General features: G+C 32.8%; 1 long non-coding RNA gene across 1 annotated transcript; it reads left to right on the top strand.

Moving 5' to 3' along the window:
- The first annotated feature begins 9512 nt into the window (after nt 1–9512).
- On the top strand, nt 9513–19280 carry LOC143049701 (uncharacterized). Its single transcript, XR_012970290.1, has 3 exons — nt 9513–9619; nt 12539–13724; nt 18313–19280. It is a non-coding gene; the product is annotated as an uncharacterized LOC143049701 (long non-coding RNA).
- The last annotated feature ends 252 nt before the right edge of the window (nt 19281–19532 follow it).

Raw genomic sequence — 19532 nt, 5'->3', positions numbered from 1 at the left:
TAGGTAATCGAAGCTCAATGCTCAGTGCTCTTCAACTTCGTACTTTATTTAAGCTTTTTAACTTTTTTTTATTTGAGAGTCACTTTTGAGTCTCTTGTACACGAAACGCTCCTATGGAGTACACAATTTCAAACCTAGTATCTATGATTGGTTTATTTATTATCCTTTTGACGGATAGTAAATGTATTATTCGGTATAAACTCGGGACAAGTTAAGATGATAAGGTCGATCTTTTAACCTTATACAATGTCGTCTACATCACAGAACATTTCATATACGGAATGAAAGGGAGTGTAGCATGCATCATTCAGACTACAACCATCGGCTGACACGACACTGAAAGGCATGCAGTCTACTTCCTTTGAGGGAAAGTTTCATAAATGTAATGAAGTGGTCGAGATGAAGTAAGTGGGATCGAACGCCGCAAATCGATAAATGACGCACATTTGGCAGTAAATATAAGAACAAACAGCGTCCTTATATAAAAAAAAACCCCAAAAAAACATGTGTTATGATTGCCAATGAGACAACTATCCACAAAAGATCAAAATGACACAGACATTAACAACTACCTGATCGCTTCATAAATTAATTTTGATAGACCATATTTATGTGTCGGATCAAAAACAGAAAGACCGACAGACCGAGCACGCTAGCTGTGGCAAGTATTATCAAATCATGAGTAACTCTGGTTCATGAGGTCTCGAAAGATCAAGCAAAAAATAAACCTAAGCGATTTAATTTTTAGACAGCTGCAGTAAAGCTATCAATGCATCAAACTTCTGGAGCACCTTAGATCACCTCCATTTTTTTCTGGGTTCTTCTGCCCAATTAGATGATAATATATGATTACTGTATATATTAAGAGTTCTTATTTAAGAAGCCCATTTGAAGAAGGTGTCATTTAATAATTGAAAAATGTAAAGGCATGGCACATTCATAATTATAGCAAAGTCCAATTTCGGAAAAACCATGACTTAATATCAAACCATTAATGACAATATCTCGAAAGGACTGCTTAGTCATTATTTTTCTATGTTTTGTTTTATGAACTGGTGTCTGTCTGTTGGTATTTTCTTTTTATTTTCGCCAAGGCGTTGTCAGTTTATTTGCGACAGTTTAAAATCCTTATGGCATCTTTGATTCTATTTAATTTTTTGTTATAACTGCAATGCATTATAATTCGAGACCCTATAAAGCTAGCATATAAAGGAGCATATTGGTGCACCTCCGTATCTTTGTTCTGTTATACGTAAGTACGCGAGGTTAAATATTTCTGTGTCTGTTTCATTTTTATGTTGCGTTTCTGTTGTGTCGTATTTCGCCTCTTATATTTGATGCGTTTCCCTTTGTTTTAGTTTGTAGCACGGATTTGTTTTTATGTCAATCGATTTATGAATTTCGAACAGCCGTATACTACTGTTGCTTTTATTTAAATGACATACAGAAAGTTCACAGACAGAAATGGATTATGATGAACAGTTTCCTATGTGACATCATCAAAAACATCATGATAGCTAACTTGTATAATTAAACGGACAATGAAAGTACGTTTGTAACGGAACACAACATGTTCCCTTAACAGGAAAGTGATAAAGTATGTATTTGGCAAAACGTTTAGGAATTTTGGTTTTCAAAGCATATATTTGGCAAAACTTGTCAGAAATTTGGTCCTCATCGTTCGTACTTTATTTGCAACTATTGCAATTTAACGAATAAAAATAAAAAAAGATTAAGATAGATCTCACAAAACTGTATTTTGGTAAAGTTAAACAATTAATTTAAATATATCATGATTGTTAATTAGTTTAACTTTGGATGAATGATATCTTTAAGACGCACAATACAGATTTAGGTCAACAGCGAAAATACGAAACAATTAAAGGGGTAACAATAAAAAAGAGTGTAACAACCAGACAGTAGCACTGGTTATAAGAAACGACGAAAAGATATACAACTGTTCACAAACCAATACATTAAAAGATTGAGAAACAAGATTCCAACCTAACAAAAATGTAAAGGAACATTAAGATTGGCTTATTTAGTTTTTATATATCTAACTGATGTTCATAGGTTTCATAACGAGTGAGAATTGAACAGTGCTTGATATCAACTCGAGTTAACTAATTTCAATTTAATAATAAATAGTAAAATAATAAAAATACCGAATTCCGAGATAAATTCAAAATGGAAATCAAATGTCAAAGTCAAAAGCTCAAACAAATAAAAACGAATGTCATATTCCTATTTTGGTACAATAATTTTCTTGTGTGAAAAATGGTGGATTAAACCTGTTTTTTTTTACCTCTCATGTTTATAACAGTTGTAATAAGCGATCCATGTGCGAGTTGAGTATTGCTATTCAAATAAGATAACGAAAATTGATATCGAGCGATATGCAATGCTAATGGGATTTAAAACTTATTCCCTTGTGCAAGTCTTGTTCTGTTAATATTAACAAAACCGCGAATTGTTTTAACTGACAAACCAGTTTGAAACACTATTCTTTGGACGCTTTAAAATCAGATATTTTAAAACGTTTTGTGGAATGTAATACAATTTCGCAAAATTAAAGCAGATGAACAGGGTTTTGTATCCTTTAGATAAATCGACGACCTAACGTTTCGCCGATCATTTTTGCAGATGGAAATTTTATAATATCGTCTCATGATGTTTAACAACTTAATCAAGTTATCTCATTTTTAGTATCACTGTATTAGTATCACACAACTTGCAGTGTTAGACGATAAACGTCTCTTCTTGTGAGAAATTAGTGCTAACTAACCACAATTATAAGAGAATATATATTAATAGTTATCAAAGGTACCAGGATTATAATTTAGTACGCCAAAAGCGAGTTTCGTCTACATAAGACTCATCAGTGACGCTCATATCAAAATATTTATAAAGCCAACCAAGTAAAAAGTTGAAGAGCATTGAGGATCAAAAAGTCCAAAAAGTTGTGCCAAATACGGCTAAGGTAATCTATGCCTGGGATTAGAAAATCCTTAGTTTTTTTGTAAATTCAAAGTTTCGTAAACTGGAAATTTATTAAAATGTCAACAGTAATGATATTCATGTCAACCCGAAGTGTTGACTACTTGGCTGGTGATTCCCTCGGGGACAAAACATCCACCAGCAGTGGCAAGTTGATTTTCCAGATATTTTTTCTGAATAAGAGTCATACGTTATACGCCAAGTCCTGACGGAAGGAAATGCTTGAGTGCGTTATTGACACAACCTTTTTGAATTTTTGGATCCTCAATGCTCTTCAGCTTTGTACTTGTTTGGCTTTATACATATTTTGATATGAGCGTCACTGATGAGTCTTATGTAGACGAAATGTGCGTCTGGCGTACTAAATTATAATCCTGGGACCTTTGATAACTATTTACACCACTGGGTCGATGCCACTGCTGGTGGACGTCTCGTCCACGAGGGTATGACCAGCCCAGTAGTCAACATTTCGGTGTTTACATGAATATCAATAATGTGGTCATTTTTATAAATTTCCTGTTTACAAAACTTTGAATTTTTCGCAAAAACTAAAGATTTTCTTTTCCAAGGCATAGATTACCTTAGCCGTATTTGGCACAACCTTTTTTTGAATTTGTGGATTCTCAATGCTCTTGAACTTTGTACTTGTTTGCTCATGGTTAGTCAACACTCATAATAAGTCTAATTTTCGTGGTTGAATTCGAGGAAAAGAGTATGGGCCCCGGGTTGTTGCTGCGACCAATACATTAACTTCGTGGTTATCTGATATGATGTCGTTCGTGAAACTTTTGAAAGGATGACCTCACCATTGCCACTTGGTAGTTTCAATTATACTGCATTGAAATTCTGTACGGTGGACATATGTCAGGATCATTAATACCTGTACTTTTTTCAACATTGCTAGTGAAATCTTCTCCAAAGTGCATCTTAGAATAAGTTAAATGTAAGCTTGCATGATTTCCTATCTTAACATCACTAGGAAATATGAGATGCAAACACTTACTGAAATATGGATTGTTGTGTGATAAGCCATCATCAATATATCATATCTGGATGTGAACTTAAAGAACTTGGCAAGATGGTTTTTCTTTTTCTCTTTTTCTCTTTGAGAAGATTCTGTGTCATTTCTGTTTCGTATAAGTACAAAAGAAAGCCAGTGGGTGTTCACAATAAGTACTGATTCTCCATCAAAGTCAACAAAACTAATGTCGAGCGTTTTGATTGTTTGTTGATCAAATCAGTGAGGTTTATTTCATGTAAAGAAATTTGGTTCTATGATTCCCACTTTTTGTAGAAAAAGTATTGTTTATTGAGCAGTTAAATTAGATCTTCATAAATCATGGAGTAGTATTGAGCGCAGAAAAATAGAATATTTGGATATTACTACAAACTTATTGTCTCGCCAGTAACTTTCTGTCGCAGTATCGAGACAAAGGTATAACTATACGGTGGCGTCGGCGGCGGCGTAAACTATTTGTATAAACCTTGATATTTCAGAAGGTAGAATACCTGGATGCTTCATATCTTGTATGCAGATACCATATGTTAAGAAGTTTCCGTTTGTCATATGTCCATTGTCCTTGACCTCATTTTCATCGTTCAGTGATTGCTTGAAAAAAAAAAGATTTTTTTTTGTTCATGTGAATTTCTCACTTATTATGAGTGATATGATATCTATATTTGGTATATGCGTTCCTTGCAACGTATACTTGTCCGTCAGGCAGGGTTCACCTGACCTCGACCGCATTTCATGGATCAGTGATCAAGGTTAAAGTTACGTGATTAGGTTCGTTTCTCAAATACTGTAAACAGTAGGTCAACTATATTTGGTGTATGGAATGATTTTAATGGGTACATGTCAGTCTGGCAGGTTTCATCTGACCTTGACCTCATATTTTTGTGTTTTTGTCTGTTTTTTTAATTACCGTACACAATAGGTAAACTATATTGGGTGTATAAAAAAATGTAATGTGTATGTCTGTCTGACACGATTTATCTGACCTTGACCCCATTGTCATAGATTTTTTAAAATGTCAAGTTTCTGTAATGCTTTTAGTAAAACCTTTATCTTTAAGATTTTCAACATAACATCAATGGTCAGTAAAGCAGGCATACCATTTCAGCGTGTGCACTCTTGTTTTTATGTAATTGCACAGTTGTTTGGATAATACATATTTAAGTGCTTTGCACTAATGATAATGTATAGGATGGGTCCATTGCTCGGAATGGTAAGAAATTCCTGCTTGTCAATTGACTGGAGTTTTTAGCCCTCCTTGCCTGGAGGGTAAAAAAGTTTTTTTGTTATGTGAATTTCTCACTTATTATTGTACACACCAGTCAGACAGAGTTCATCTGACCTCGACCTCTTTCATGGATCAGTGATCAAGATTAAAGTTACATGATTGGGTCCGTTTCTCAGATACAATAACAAATAGGTCATAAATTCAAATGTGACGTATTTTTTGTGCCTTTTCGCCATCGTATGTGACGTCATTTTTATGATTTATTGCGTTGAGGCCTGGACTAAATCGGGTGTGTCTATTCTGTGTTGGTCGTAGCATTATGTATTCGGGTTTAGTTTTCTGTAATTAGTTAATACTTCAGTTTCATTATGTATATATCTGTTTTATATTCATTTGATAAAATTTACTGTTTGCAATAGCTTTAATTGTTCTAAATAATAAGGATGTTCTTACCCTAAGCATAAAAACATAGCCGTATTTGACACAACCTTTTTCAACTTTTGATCTTCAGTGCTGTACAACTTTGTACTTTTTTTCACTTTCGATCTTTTATATCTGGGCGTCACTGGTGGGTCTTGTGTGGACGAGGCGCGTTTTTGGCATATTGAATTTTAAACCTGATGCTTTTTGTTATCTATTAATCATGTGTTTCTTTGTCTAATATGTTCTCCTATTTATTTGTATTGTAGTCCTATTATATTATGTTGTCATTTCAATGTTATATTTAACATTGCCATTAAAGTGCGAGGTTTGGCATGCCACAAAACCAGGTTCAACCCACAATTTTTGCCTTTAAAAATGTCCTGTACCAAGTCAGGAAGATGGCCATTGTTATATTATTGTTCGTTTCTGTGTGTGTTACATTTTAACTTTGCGTCGTTTGTTTTCTCTTTTTTTTTGTGTGTGTAAATTCACATTGCGATAAGACGTGTCACGGTACTTGTCTATCCCAAATTCATGTATTTGGTTTTGATGTTATATTTGTTATTCTCGTAGGATTTTGTCTGATGCTTGGTCCGTTTTTCTGTGTGTGTTACATTTCAGTGTTGTGTTGTTGTTCTCCTCTTATATTTAATGCGTTTTCCTCGGTTTTAGTTTGTTACCCCGATTTTGTTTTTTGTCCATGAATTTATGAGTTTTGAACAGCGGTATACTACTGTTGCCTTTATTAATCAACTACATGTAGTGTATAGAATGATTGAAAGGATACATGTCAGTCTGGCAAGTTTCATGTGACCTTGACCTTATTTCATGGTTCAATTTTCAGTGTTAAGTTTTTGTGTTTTGGTCTGTTTTTCAAGTACTATAATCAATAGTACAACCATATTTGGTGAATAATGTGCATACAAAGTCTTAATTAGCAAACTAGCAATGTTTTACCAGGTGAGCGACACAGGCACAAATGTGCCGTTGTTATAGCAGCTTCATTGTTTTATATAAGTAAAGATTGGATCAAATGACGGACGCTTATAAAACTGTATGGCTGTAATTGCTTTATATTGAATTTATTAGAAGAAAAGTATTTGTTTTATTTTATCTGACCAATTTGAAGTCAAATGTCATATACTCCATAACCAATTTTGAAATCAAAGATATGACCACAACAAACAAAAGTACCCGCAGTACTGTCGACGTTATTTACAAATTAATTTTTTTTTGCAGAAATTGTATTAGATGAAAAGGAACCATAACCGGCAAACATGATCAGCTGAGCAAGGTCTACGAATTAGTCATATGCCCAAATCATCATTATAGAAGCAATTGCCTTTGAATGATGATTGTAACCTTTCTGTAGATTTTGCTAAGCTATAGTAAATAATGAGATACTTTGAATCATTCAAACATATAAATCAATATGACGGAAATCATCCACTGGGGTAAAGCTGATGACCGTAACTGCATTCACGGTCATCCCAAGATGTCGGATGAAAAATTAGGTCAGTTTCTGTATTGTCTGTTAAAGTGTTTCTATATCATTTTCTTTACAAATCATACATTGAAACGATGTAAATTTATAAAAGAATCACTCGAAAATCACTAATTACTTCTGAGAAATGTGCATGAAACGGGAAATTCGATTTGAAAAAATCGCCAAGATGACCGTAAATCACAATCGAGATGACCGTAACAGAATCAGCGATTCATAACAAGGCTGACCGTAACTGCTTTTAAGATGACCGTAATTTGTAAATGATGACCGTAACTTTTAAAGGATGACCCTCAATTCTAAGAAATATCCGTATTTATATAACTATCTTTTTGTATCAAATGATTAATCGTGTTGGTATACACATATTAATATGAAAGTTTTATCCTAAAGGTAGAAGAAAATAAGACGTGCTTCAAATGCAAAGATTACCATATGTATCTTTTTTACAGTAGAGGGTTCAATTTTTAAAATGAATTTGCCAAAAGACATGCGGTGCACAGCCTTCAACTGCTCGACAAAAGATTTTTTTTTGTTTCTGGGATTCCTTTTAATGACATATAATAAATACACATTTTTAAAAATGCCAAAAAATTGCATGTACACCCATTGATATTATATCGTCTTTCATTTTGTCGTGCAAATAAAATAACAGAAATATTTTGAAAATATCATTCGAATAAACTAGTGAAGGTGTGCTCCAGCAAAGTAGATCCTTAAAATAGTATTGTACGAAAAGCGTATCACAAGGCGGAACGTTGTCAATTTTGTATATATACAGAAATGTTATTCATGCATACAATCAGGATTCTACTTCTTCAAAATCATCTCCCCATTACGCCATGTCGTCGACTTGATATCTTATTGTTTTGCATTACTATGTAATAGATACATTGAAAACTTATGCAAATGGTGTTTTTAAAATAAGAAAATTGTCGTTTTATTTGTTTCTATTAACTTTTTAAAATTTTGTTACTATATCAAACATTACAGTTAACTTTTATCGCTCTTTCGATAAACACAGAGCTTCGATTCTTTTGTTCTATTTCAAAAGTGTTTCCGCCTGCATATATCAAGACAAATTAAGATTTTAATCTGCTTCCTCTGGACCCATACACATGGGCTCGATTACCAAATATTCGTATGTATTATTAATGTTTTTAATGTTCCATTTATTGGCATTATGTTTTTCTGGTCTGTGCGTACGTTCGTCCGTTCGTCTGTTTGTTTGTCTGTTTGTCCAGCTTCAAGTTAAATAAAATTGAAACTTAGTACACATTTTCCCTATAGAATGATCTTTTTAATTCTAATGCCAAATTACAGTTTTATCCCATTTTCATAGTCCACTAAACATAGAAAATGATAGTGTAGATGAGGCATCCGTGTACTAGGGACACATTCATGTTTCTTCAAATTTTCGTCGTATCGCTGTAAATTTGTGTTTAAATTTAAACGTCGATATCAATAAATATTTCATTGTTTACGAGAAATATGCAATTTACTATCATTGTTATAAATCCTAAATATGGCCAATTATATTATAGTTTAAAAAAAGAAATTTTTGAAACATATTTATATCCGCTAACCGAGCCCCTATTGAGATCGACAAACTCAACAAAAAAGCTTTGAATACAATACGGATATTTCTTAGAATTGATGGTCATCCTATAAAAGTTACGGTCGTCCTATATAAATTACAGTCAGTCTTTACAAATTACGGTCATCCTTTACAAGTTACGGTCATCTTTTTACCAATTACGGTCATCCTTGTTTTATGTTACGGTCATCTTGAAAATATTTTGATTATGATTTACGGTCATCTTAACGATTTTTTCAAATCGAATTTCCCGTTTCATGCACATTTCTCGGAAGTAATTAGTGATTTTCGAGTGATTCTTTTATAAATTTACATCGTTTCAATGTATGATTTGCAAAGAAAATGATATAGAAACACTTTAACAGACAATACAGAAACTGACCTAATTTTTCATCCGACATCTTGGGATGACCGTGAATGCAGTTACGGTCATCAGCTTTACCCCAGTGAATCATCTGTTGACTTTGTATGGGAGTTATTGTCCATAAATAATTATTTTCATCAATTCTCGACTTTTCAAAAATATAAATAAAATGTTCATATAGCATTCTATCGATCAGTTTAATGAAAATCCGAGGTGAGAGAAGCAGGTCCCTTTCATTATCAAACCCAGTCTTTGGTGATGGTAATTCAACTGAGTAATTTATTGGACAGCGTCTCAAAATATAGCCAGTAGCTCATTTATTTGTAAATGCTGCTTCAATTATAAAGATGCTTTAGAAAGTGCAAGTGGAACTACTTTTCTTTCAGGTTCATTATTCACAACACCTTTACTTTGTGACGGAATAAGCGTAGACTGCATTGCAGATAAACGTTTGGATGACAGAACTTTTATCAAAAGTGTTAAAGATAAAGGTAATTATTAAATGATAAGAACTGACTGGACTGTGATTGGACGTGTCGCTGAAATAGGTAACATTTCCCAGCTGGAAAACAGTTGGGAATAATGAAAAAGTCAATGAAGTGCCCATTACTTTTATCACAGCCGAATGTCTTGCTGCAGGGAAACATGATACGAGGAATTGGAGCTCCAAATAAAGGTGATATTTACCAATATGGCGAAAGGTTACATTATTACCTACGCAATATATGATAAGGTATTTATTAACACAATCTTAATTCCAGAAGAGTCCCCGGTTTACACGCGGCCCGTGATATCGCGCATTAGCTGATTTTGTCATATCAACACAGTAACAGAAAAAAATCGTTCTTGTAATTGATTTAGCCGTCCGAAGGGATAAAAAAAATTGATAAGTTCAACAGTTAGTTAAAAACTGCAATCCCGTGATTTGCAATATTTGGAAAATTTCCATTAAAAAAATACATCATCTGATAAAATTTGTTTAAATTAAGTAAAAAAAGAGGGACGAAAGATACCAAAGGGACAGCCAAACTCATAAATCATAACAGAAAAACAATAGTACACATGACACAACATAGAAAACTAAAGAATAAACAACACGAACCCCAAACTTATATTAGATTGAAATATGTTTTGCTCTGCATCCTTGGCAGTGTATTTGGTTCAAACTCAGCTATATTCCGTAGCATAAAATCTTTCCTTTATTTAAAAGAAGCTACTTTTGGAAGGCATGCGAGACATCACCGGGCATTGGAGGAACTCTCAGAACAGATGTTTACCTAATTTTGTACACACAGTACACAAAATATAGAATATGAAACCATACAAACAGAAGATTTTATGAAATAAAAGTATGTTATGAATGTTGACACAAAATTATCCATTTTTATCAGTTGAATGAAGTGAAGTCATAAGTCTTAGGTGCGCAAATACACCGGACTGCACCGTATATGAAATGGAAGGAATAACAAATCTCCAGTTGCACCCTGTTAAATTAGTATTGAAGTAGACCTAAGATGAAAAGCAACACATGCATGTCAAATCTTTTCAGAGAGTCACATTATACTACAATGCTGCAGAGTGCAATGTAGCTTAAGTATTACTTAAAAATTGCATAATATTTTTTTATAAAACTTCAAGATTGCAAATTTTCAAACAACATGTTCGAACTGTTATATAATGATTGAAGCAGAGGAAAGGAAAAAAAAGGATTTTAATTTGAGTAAAGCGTGATAGTTAACTGTGTAAAGGTCATTAAGCGATGAATATTAAAAATCAAAAGGTTTAGTTCATTCAATCCTGGATACAACACCACATATATATATGCGGTTTTTATCCAACGCAATCATAGGTTTGAACGTAGTTTTCAATTTAGACTCGTATATATTTTTTCGTTTGGGCTTGTGTCATATTTTCTCTCCGGTTTATATGATCCGTTCATCCTATATTGACTCTTAAAATTCAAGAGTCTTTCTAAAAATGAGGGTACTTTTTCTAAAAATGAGGGTACTTTTTATATGGCCTTCCAAATACCGTTTCGATCCCTAACATCACTGAAGAGACATTTATTGTCGAAATCCGGATCTGGTGTACAAAAAAATAAACAAAAAAATGACACCTTATGCTTGTGGCATAACATCGTGGCCACACGTTAATTGTTTTCTGTTAAGTATTAAATTTATATTAAGATCCATTTTGTTACATCTTGTGATCATTTTTTTTTTTGGTAATCGCCAATGGCAGTCAGCAGGGTTAAAGAACATCAGTTGTTCGACCTGTTAGTCAAATGCGTTTTGTTTAAATATACTTTTTTTTCACTTTTTTGGTCTTTTGGAAAATGTAGTTTGTGCAGTATTTAGACCCTTCTACAACGAAATTTGTTTTACATGCACACGTATAAAAATTGCGGTTTTTATCCAACGCAATCATAGGTTTGAACGTAGTTTTCAATTTAGACTCGTATATATATATATATATAACAAGTCAAAAAGGGTACAACATCACCATAAAATAACTATAAAATATACAAATATTAGATATTTCGGATAACAGATATCCTTCTTCAATAATAGCACGATGTCAAATGAATCGTGTCAATTCAAATTGAGACTCTATCAAAATCTTGATTTATACAATTTAAGCGAACGCTGGAACAATTTTAAAATTTCCAAACACACCGCAAAGACTACAGAAATATGCCAAAAATAAAAATAGTTATTTACGATGTGAAATGGCACAACTTTATATATATATATACTTAAAGGAGTTTATTTATAAAAGAATAGAGCTTGGCCTGGAATCATATAAGTTGTATTGTTGACATGAACACCAAATTCTTATTTGTACATATCATATAGTTCAAAGGGAGAACCATAACTCTCAACAAGAGACCAGAATGACACAGAAATTAACAATTATAGGTAACCATACGGCCTTCAACAATGAACTAAAGCCCATACCGCTAAGTCAACTATAAAAGGCCCCGAAATGACGATGTAAAACAATTCAAACGAGAAAACTAACGGCCTTATTTATATAAACGAACTGAACGAAAAACAAATATGTAACACACAAACAAACGACAACCACTGAATTACAGGCTCTTGACTTGGGATAAGCACATACATACATAATGTGGCGGGGTTAAACATGCTAGCGTGATCCCAATCCTCCCCTAACCTGGGACAATGGTATAACAGTACAATCTTAGAACAAACTATAAAAATCAGTTGAAAAAGGCTTAACTTATCAGATGGACAAAAATACAAGTGGACGCGGCCTTGTTATTTTGTTTTAAAACAACATGTAGCAGTAAAGAAATAAATATGCAATGACTATTTTATGAGTATTCATTTTATATTGTGAAGTTTGGTCACAATAAAGATGATTTATATATTCATATATATTTGTAGATATAAACTGCTTACTTTCCAACTTAAATCTGCAAAAGTCTGATGAGTTTACATGCCTGTTTTCTGTCTGGCATTTCTTCAAAGATAAAGGCATCTTGGACTCCAAATCAATAGAACAGTTATTAAAACATGCTGTATGCAATGGACATAGCTTGATGTGTAGACTGGTTTTGACCTTCATTAGAGATATTTTAAACCCAAATCCTTTTCTTTCTAAAATACTGATTTTTGCACTTGTAAATGAGGAAAAAGAATGTGCAAAAGCCATATCTTGGTTTATAGTAAGAACATTTTACCTTCAGTATAAGTTTGCAATAATAGAATCACCGGTAGAAGATATTTGGCCAGCACTTCGTTGTATGCGTTCTCATTGCATCAATCGATTACCTATTCTTGAAGATGTTGTGGTTGTTGTTGAATTGGGGAATGACAGACCAAACCTTCCGGACGAGTTTTGTAAGCTTAAAATAATGTTTATGACGAAAGATGATAGTTCTAGGTCAGAGCTTGATAACAGTCCATTTCAAAATAAAGATGAAGCCTCGTTGACAAATGAAAATGTAACTGTTTCAGGTATAGATGCGATGGATTTGTTCACCCAACATAGCAAACTTACCTTAATAAGCAAATCATTTATCACAATTGTCAAAAAAGACTTTGAACATTATTGTCAACCGGTGCCTTACGTTAAGTTGTATTGCAGAGCTAAGGGATACATTCCGATAGGGGAAGATCATTTTCCTAGAAAAGTGCGTGGGATGCCAACGGACATTTTGCAAGGAACACCCTCTCTAATGGCTAACTTAAAGGTAGGAAACACAATAGGAACAGACAGTAATAAAAAGGGCACACTTGGTGGTTTTGTCAAAGTTCGAGGTGACATTTGCTTTTTGACATGTTTACATGTTTTTCTAAGTGTTGAAGATTTAGCATCTGACAATATATCACTTGACGATGATCAATGGATTAAAGTTAAATGCTATTTTCCTAGATCAGCAACAAATGATCAACAAATCAAATCATACGAATGTGGAAGGATACGTGACATTGCTTTTGAAGTAGACAATGAAAGAGAAACAAGTATTGATGCTGCACTTGTCACATTAAATGACGAAATTCGAATTGATGAGAATGATTACTTGGAAAGTCGAATTGGACAGTCATTTCCTTATAGTTTACTTGATAAGTAAAAAAGCAACAAAACTTTACGCATTTAAATTGTACACTTTAGTGTTGTGCCAGATAATTTTATCTTCGTTTCATCAATCCATTTAATAACATGGACATAAAGAAATAATTTCGTTTCTGTCTGTGTTTTATTCTAACGTTGTGTTTCTGTTGTGTCGTTTTCCTCTAATATTTGAATGTGAATTACATTACTATAAGCTAAGACGTGTACCGTTACTTATCCATCTCAAATTCATGTATTTAGTTTTTATTTTATATTTGTTTTTCTCATCGGATTTTGTCTAATGCTTAGTCGTTTATGTGTGTGTTACATTTGAATGTTGTCGTTGTTCTCCTCTTATATTTAATGCGTTTCCCTCAGTTTAAGTGTGTAATCCGGATATGTGTTTTCCTATCGATTTATGAGTTTCGAACAGCGGTATACTACTGTTCACTTTATTCAAACCAGTAAAAAAAAAAGGAACACGTATAAAACTCCTCTCTATTAAATGTGTTACTTATCGAGACACATTTTATAGTCACTCCAGTTGATTATCTACCAGAAATTCAAGTGATCAGTATAATACCTTACAAAAGATTATAACAGTATGAATTCTAGTATTCCCGAGAAAGCCCTGTTATAAAGTGTTGGTTGTGATGTGGAATAGGCGTTAAGAATACTGTAATTGTCTTATAGAAAAAAGCTAGTAAGCGTTAAATATGTACTTATTTATCAGAGTACACCAACGTCAGAAAAAAGCCGCAGATAACTAGGTAACATTAGTTAAAACTCCAAGGCAAACAAAATATGTTTGAATCCGAGAAATGTTTAAATTTTTATCGTGGTTTTTTCCCTACGACAATGCACTCAATCCAAAATATTTTCATTATCGTTCTGATAATTTCCAATAACGAAACTTTTAGTGATATCCGTTTACAGCCTCCATTCTCAGGGTTATTGCAAATTGTAGAAAACAAAGCCAATAGTATGATGTTTTTAACATTCGGTAATTCATGTTTAGGTGAATTATACGGAGTCCCACTGGTGACATTCAAAGAAAAACAATATTATATTGTAAGCGCAACTTTAATAAATTGTGTGCACAAAATAATATAGTGTGCGCACAAAATAATATACTGTGCGCACAACTGAAATATATTGTGCCCAGAGAATAATATGGTGCGCGTTAAATTCTCTGACCTAACACATTGTACGGGACTTCAATGTGTCCTTTGTAAAGTGATGGAATTGAGAGATGCATAAGGTTTATTTTTGAAACGGGACTACATTACATGGAAATACTCTAGCAAAAAGATTTCACTTCATCTATATCAAATCCTGAAAGAATTACTCCAGAAGTTACGTTTATTTTGTCTAAAACTTGGTTTACCAACAGATGCGTTTGAAGCCTCCACTTTATGTCAGATATATATATATATAAAAAAGATATATCAGAGTTTATTGGAACGGTTTGAAACAGACTTGGCAATTGAACGAGGACACTATCGAACTTCAGTAGACTTTGATAATATGGTTTTAACTGTTTTATTGTAAAAACTATACTACTATTTGCACTTGTGCATTATACTTTATGACTGAAATCTCAAGATTTGGTTTATGTTGTTTGACAAAAGACTGACATGTTACTCAATTCACGACTTTTATTTTGGTATGCTCCGTCGACGATAGATATGGTAATTATTTTTAAAAGTCTTAACGTCTGTCAAAACGTCCGCCTCTGTTGATATTAAATGTTTTGGTTATAGTTTATGATGAAGTTTAAGTGTCATAGTGTCATAAATGAATTATTGAGTTATGTGTGTAGAGTAAGTCGAATCCACTGAAAACTGATTACACGTACAAGTTTTATTTTATAAAGGTGACTATATTTGATCATGATTAAGTACGGTTTTGACACAAAATGTACTGTTTGTTATTGAAATGTGACGGTGTGTTCAGTCTAAGAAATTCACCATAAAGTTGTGACCAAAAAAACAAAATAAACCTGAGTACATATTTAAATTAGAAGATGCAATATGAGTACAAATGAGACAACACTACATCCAAGTCACAATTCATTAAAGTTATTTTTATATAATGGGTTATAGTACGGTATTCATCACGTTGTGTTTGCTCACACCAAACAGCAAACTATAATAGGCCAAAAATGACTATAAAAAAAACGATAAGATATTAACCACACCAATAAACGACAATCACTGAATAACAATCTCCCGACATGGAGTAGTATACATTGTTTAGAGGTGTGTACAAATGTTTCTGGTCAAGTTATAGTTTAAATTCTGATTAATAGAAGAGAGGACAAGAGGTCACTTATAGTATCTACTTTTGATAGATCATTTCATTATACAATTTTACAGAATGTTGTACATATTCATTCTGAATCTGAAATGGTACAAAGCAATTAAGGAAAAGTCAATGAAAATGTATTCCTCAGTGGAATATTTTGAAAACAAACGAAACAATTATGATTCATGTTGTTTTCAAATATGGTCCGTTTTAGGGCATCTTTTATTGAAAAAAACATGTGGCCCGATTAATCGCGATCGATGCAATTGCCAATGAGAAAACTCTTACAAATATGGGTTATATTATTCTTGTATATTTTATGATGGTATGATACTCAACCCCTTGAAATACTAAAAACAAAAACAAAAAACGAAACAAACAAAAAATAAAATCTACATACATAGTAAACTAAAGTTAAATTCTAATTCGTAAACTCAAACGAATATAAAATATTTATCAAATAACCACAAACTCTCACATGGGAGACGCCACTTGCAGAGACAAGTGCACATTTATTATTCGTATATGTATAATGAAATTAATGTTTTTGTGTAAATACACCGAACATTATCAGCTGGTGCTGGTTACCGCATACTAAAGGTCAGCAAATCTGAAAATAAATAATATAAAATTATTATATTATTTATTTGGGAAAGTGCTACAGGTCACTTTAACTGCAATGGCTCGAATGACTTTAAACTACCTAAATTCACTCGTTTATGAAACTTTAAACCCCATTCAAACCGACCTTACTATAAATAACTAAACACGTGTTAACTATAAACAACAACAACATTCTTGCATGTTCGACTTTTGTACAACTTTGATAAATACATATTTACATAAGACAAACCCTTCCAACAGCTGGGGATTGATTTAAGATATGAATTACAGTTTGTACAATAAAAGTATAACTCTTTCTGTCCATCGTTATAATCTCTAAATTTATTGCAGCATTTGTAGAAATTTTGTGCAATAAACAATGAGTGTATTTACTAAGGAGTTGCAATTATTTTCTTTAATATTTTTCAAAAAGAATTAAGTTTTCCTTTCATCCAACTGTAAAATAAACACCTCTGTCATTTCTAATTATTAAAAAAAAGTATTTTTTGCAACCTCCAACTTTTAAAATACTCTTTGACTTGACTTTTGAATGTCCCCTCAGTATCTTCCGCTTGATTGTTTGGCCGGGTTGTAAGAAGTCTAAAACCAGCATATATTATGGTGATTTTTTCGCGGAGGTCATGGAAAAGTGTGTACCTAATTCGTGCATTCAACTACTTCAGTTTTCATTCAAGAACACTTGTTTCAGGAACGTTTATGACTTTCGAACAGCGGTAAACTACTGTTGCCTTTAATAATGGCCTCACTATAAAGTTGTCGGGCCAAATAGGTTTACCCTTATTTGCCATTCCGGTATTCTGTTATTCTGTCGAACAAATGACAGATAAACGGACATTTTCTAAACTCCTTGACATATTGAGCTGATTTTTAGTATGCAAGTCTACTATAATTAGTTACAGGTCGAGTTTACAATAGGTTCTTCTCTGCTGGTTTTACCAAAATAACCTGTTTGTTACTTTAAAAATATGCAAGCGGGGCCATCAGTGTCGTACCGACTCATCTAGTTTAACATTTTTTTCAGACTTTGGGACTGCTTTTTTATCAAAAATTTGTTAACGTGGATACATTGATTTGTTAAATTCTCATACAGTTGTCAACCCAAATCTCCGAAACTTCGAAGGAAAATTGTACACATGTTGAAGTACTGCAAGTGATATTATATTGATTATAACACATATATCGTGTTAGTTTTATGTAATTAAAAAATGAATGTAATTTTTTTTCTGTCTATGAAGTAATAACATCAAAAATGTGGTGTTCACTAAATAAAGCGCGTAGCGGATTATTTTAAAGTGAGCACCACATTTTTTTTATGTTATTTAGAATAGACAGAAAAATATTGCAGTCATTTCTTATAATTTAATTTTATATTTCATTTTAAATCGGAGTAAAGCATTAAAAAACGTTGATGACGTCACGATCACATGACAAAATTATGTCTTAGAGCTAATAAACAAAACAACGTCAGCCAAATGTATGACTTTAAAAACTAACAACATATAAAATGTATAATATTAAATCATAATTTGTCGAGGCATACTGTCTGCACATTACTTAAATAGTTGATTGTAATGTATATCATGTTATTTTTTGTTATTGTCTGAGCACAGCTCATGTAAAGAAAGAAACAAAGTTAGCATCTGGTATTACGATTTTGCATATTTATTTCTAGGAATGAAATCAATGTATCTCAACGAGAACTCTGTTGACTTCAAATCACTATGCTATTCAATTCCACCGCCAACAGTTGAAATAGTTGCAGTTGGAGCAATTTCTGGTTTGATAACGTCCAAGGTGCTAGTTAATGAAAATGATGAAAAGGACATTGATCTTGAACCTATAGACCAAACTTTTAGCAGAGTTGTTCTCTCAGAAGTAAAAGACAAAGTTACTCGTGTGATTCAAAAACTTAAAGGAATACATTCTTCAAACATTATTTCTTCTGATCATATATTAACTGCAATCGAGGAAGTTTGTGATGCCAACATTTCGAAAGAAGTCAAATTATTAATAGCCGACATCACCAACAATATTATGTCCATAACAGTAGAAAATACATGTGACAACATGGAAACAAACAGTAACAATATTCAAGAGGGCATCACGTTTCAGGAAACATATGACAGTGCATATCTGCCAACTAGCATGTGTGTAGACGATATTATCGACCAGATAATCATATCCAAAGCAACAAGTTCCTTATCCACAATCACTAGCGATGTTCACATGCAACAAACGTGTCTCCAGAAGACTGGAGATCGTTTAACAAAAAAGAGAACTTCGCGCAGGATGTACAATCAAATACATGTTTCAAACATTCCATTTCAACCTGGCGACTCCGGTACCTGCATATATACCAAAACTCCTATTCAGGGATGCCTTGGAATGGCGATTGCAAATCATCCAGAAGGCGGGTGTATTGCAACACCGATAAAAGAGATTCTAAAACATTTCAAAATCAAAATAAGATAGCAAACCCATTGTGTTGCTTTTCAGGGGAAAGTGGTATTTCAGTTTTCATTCATTAGATATTCCATGTATGTGTCCTATTCGAGAAAGGAAGTCAATTAAGGCGTTTTGATTTATACGTTTAAATATTTTTATATGTATTCAAGAATAAATAGAGTATGTATATTTTCACCATACATTTTGAAACACGCAATGCTAACAATTAAGTTTAAACTAATAAGTTACTTTACTTTACCATTCTAGCAACTTATAAATCATCACGCTGCAATAAGACATAACAGTAAACATATACTTTGGCTAGCATAAGTATAGCGAAAAAAAGTAAAATTACAAAAATACTAAACTTAAGAAAATGCAAAGCAAAAAGTTCTCAGACAATGGCAAAAACAAAAGCTGAAAGACACCAACTATCATATTGCTGAC

This window comes from Mytilus galloprovincialis, chromosome 10 (genome assembly GCF_965363235.1).
Source record: "Mytilus galloprovincialis chromosome 10, xbMytGall1.hap1.1, whole genome shotgun sequence".
Taxonomy (NCBI): domain Eukaryota; kingdom Metazoa; phylum Mollusca; class Bivalvia; order Mytilida; family Mytilidae; genus Mytilus; species Mytilus galloprovincialis.
Note: the sequence above shows the minus strand (reverse complement) of the source record. Positions and strands in the feature narration are given on the sequence as shown.